The sequence below is a fragment of the Ctenocephalides felis genome, unplaced genomic scaffold, assembly GCF_003426905.1.
Source record: "Ctenocephalides felis isolate EL2017-DRISC unplaced genomic scaffold, ASM342690v1 CF-g0.4_SCAFFOLD_01604, whole genome shotgun sequence".
Taxonomy (NCBI): Eukaryota; Metazoa; Arthropoda; class Insecta; order Siphonaptera; family Pulicidae; genus Ctenocephalides; species Ctenocephalides felis.
This window is the reverse complement of record NW_020537758.1, coordinates 15,625,912-15,629,797: the sequence shown is the minus strand read 5'-3', so window position 1 is coordinate 15,629,797 and position 3,886 is coordinate 15,625,912.

The window sequence follows — 3,886 nt, the reverse complement described above, 5'->3', positions numbered from 1 at the left end:
TTGGCTGCTCCTGATAGACTGTCTTTTTATCGAAAAAATAATGAGATTTTTAGATTACACCAAAGTAGGTTTGGTTTACTGCTAACCAGGCGTAAATATGAATTTTATAAAATTATCCTCCTACTTTTTCTTATCTTTTATATATATATATATATATATATATATATATATATATATATATATATATATATATATATATATATATATATATATATATATGCGTATATATATATATATATATATATATATATATATATATATATATATATATATATATGTCGATTTTTGTAATACTGACACTCAATAAATTTAATTCTATCTATATGTCTTATTTATTTACACAGTTTGAAAAATTATTGGCTCCAAATATTTTTTTCAGTCAAATGGGGTTCGAACTGGCGAACTTGGAATTGATATTATGGCCTAAACTGTATCTTTACGACCTCGGCCATTCGCACATTCGGCATACAACATTTCTAGGAAACTTATATCTTTCAGTTTGAAAATAACACTTTATATTTTTACAAAAGACTACGGTTTTGTGTAACCAATTAGCCGAGATCGTTAAGTGACCACTACGGTAGCTCAGTGTTTCTCGGTTCAAATCCCTAAGATGCTTGAAAAATCGAATGTATAGTTTTTCATAATTATCAAATATTAGTTCAAAATATTAAATTCAGGTGTCGCATTTCGACCTTGACACTTAGTATATTTCTGAAAAACAAAAAACTCAAGTTTCGCACTTCACTGTAAGAGAGATACATAAAGAGAAAAAAAAAAAAAAAAAAGGAGGTAGAGGAATAACTGGGGAAAGAGAGGGGTAGAGGCAGATGATGAATAAGAGAGATGAGTATGATACATATTCTTCTTTATTAAAATTCAATATTAATACAATATAGGAATAAAAATAACTTTTATCATCAATAACTTAAATAGCCGAGCGGTTTAAGTGACCGCATACTCGGTGAAATCGCTCTGGAGGCAGGCACAAGGTGAGACGGATCGAGTCCAGCTGAAGGCGACGACGACCAACTCGGAAGCAGAAAAAATGGAGCAGTGCTGGTGGCTGGCTGTTGGCGAGCGCAAAGGGTCCTGAAACGAACACACGAAGTGATCATCAACCTGAGGTCCATGATGCGAGAGGTTACATGCAGAGAGACACATTGCGGAAGATGCATGCCGCACCCAGAAATCTACCCAAAAACCACAACATGCGAAAAAAAAACACCAAAAAAGGAAAAAAAATGTGAAAAAAAGCGAAAAAAAGGGAAAAAAAGAGGGAAAGAGGAGGAAGGAGGAGGAAGGGGAGGGGTGGAGAGCCTAAAAAAAAACCCCTTAAGTCCCAGATCAATTTTTCTCTTTTCTGTTCAACGTTGAAACTTTTTTATGTTTTTTAGTGTTCCCTCACACCAATTCCCAAAACCAACACTCGAATGAAATGAAGTCCACGTTGAAGTTTTCACAACGAGAAAAAATTACTGGGACTTAGTTAAAATTTTTAACTTTGTCCCAATAAAATTTTCTCGTTGTGAAATATTCAATGTGAGCCTCATTCATTCGAATGTTGGCTTTGGGATAATACAGCATGCATAAATAACTCGTCTGTCTTAATTGAAAAGGTTTCAGAAAATTTGGACTTAGAAAAAAAAAAATTATCTGAAAGGACTTAGAAAAAAAAAATTATTCGAAAGAATTATAATCACAAAATTTGGACTTAGAAAAAAAAAATTATTCGAAAGAATTATTTAATTAATGGATGAAATGAAATCATATTAATCGAATTAAAATCGTTTATACGACTTGATAAAACATGTGAAACCTTTACAATTAATCGAGACAAAAAAACAAATATAGCTGACTTGAATAATATACAAATTATTGGGAAAAGCCAAAAAAGAAATTTAATAAAACTTGTAAAATAAAATAATAAAAAATGTTCAAAAACTTGAACATTTAAAACTTCAAAACTGTTATAAAGCTGATTGTTATCATTTAGAAATTGAGTTAAATAATTTTTACAACTTGAATCGAATAATAAACTTGTAAACAAAATTAAATTTTGTCTAATCATTCAAGTCAACTCCTTGAAACTTTGATTGTATGTCTTGATCAAAATTGTTTTTAGCAATAAAAGAATAAAAATCTATCATTTAGCTATGCAGCGATATAATTGAATAAATTTAAAATAAAACTACAGTAAAAGACTTTTAAAGCTGCATCTAATTAACAATTTGGTAAGTCAATTCAATTAGATATTTGAAAGAATTTGATCAAAACCATACAATCGTGTTATCCATAAATAAGAATATTCATGCAGTCAATGTCGCTACAGGGAAAACACATGATTCTTGATACTGGAAATGTCAAATACAAATACAAATATTTTTGCTGTATAATAATGAACAAGAGGTGTAATAAAAAAGAGATTTTTGTAACAAAGTAAATTTGTAACTTGTAATTTGTAACAAAATACCATCAATTTAGGAGTTACTTAAGGTAAGGTGTTAGGGCCCCTTCAACAAATAAGTAATCGAAGGATACAAAAAGCTGTATTGGTTAACTAATCATTTAGCAACAAAAATTTAATGTATAAGAATTCTGAATTCCACACAAAATAGTGTTATTTATAGAATAAAAGAATTCATAAAAGGCACTTGTATAAATAAATAAAAAAAACTGAATCAACATGTTTTCCCCATAGCAAATTAAATAAGAACAAAATCTTTTACACATATATCTGCCAAATTATTTTAAAATCTTTTATTAGCATAATAGTTGTTGATTAATTAACAAAACAAAAAAATGTATTTTATGTATTAAAAATTAATAAAGTACACCCTATTGAAAAAATGATATTGACTCAATTATTATAATATAAACAATATTTTCAGCAGATTTATGTATACAACTATATTAATAATGCACAAGCCAGAAAATATTCCACTAAAATATATACACGCTGCCTTATTAATGATATCGGATAACAAAGGGACAAGTTCTCAAAAAATCTTTCAAATAATTTTTATTTATTCAATAATTGTAAACTCTGTTCAGAAAATAAATTATAAGTAATATCTTTTTATTTATTTCTATTCAAATCATAGTTTTATTGAAGACGACAAACAATAATGTATCAAAATAAAGATTTTCAAAATTATTTGACTGCTTTAAATTCAAAACTCAGAAAAACCTAATGCATTTATATATATATATATATATATATATATATATATATACATAAGTTAAATATTGAATATTTAAAACACTATAGGCACAACAGATATAGTACGATAAATGCCTGTATATAATTCCAGAAATATATCCTTTGACTCGCTTTGTATAAAACATGCTTTGCACTTACATTGTTCGATATCCTCTACAGCAGCTCCCAGAACACTAACTCATTACTCAAACCACCTCTAGAGCATCTGCCAGAAATCTCAAGTACTCGACACAAAATCACTACTTTAGAACCACTACATAACTTTAGTCTTTTACAAGTCTACTCGACATGTTGCAATTGTCCCAGTAAAGTCTTTACACAATACACGACACACGACTTACATTAGAGACTTTCGTGAATTTAGAATTCGATATAAAGAGATATGTGTTGGAAGTACCCAAATATAAGCTACAAAAGCACATATATAAATTATACTATTGATAATTGCATGTATATAATTAAAGGATACATTGGCGCTGCAAAAGAATTAATAACCCACAAAAGCACATATATAAATTATACTATTGATAATTGCATGTATATAATTAAAGGATACATTGGCGCTGTAAATGAATTGTTTAATTATAAAATTGATTCAAAATGGAGACCCTGAAAGAGATACTTATCAAAGGCACCTCCACACATATCCAATTTTTCGGCTTT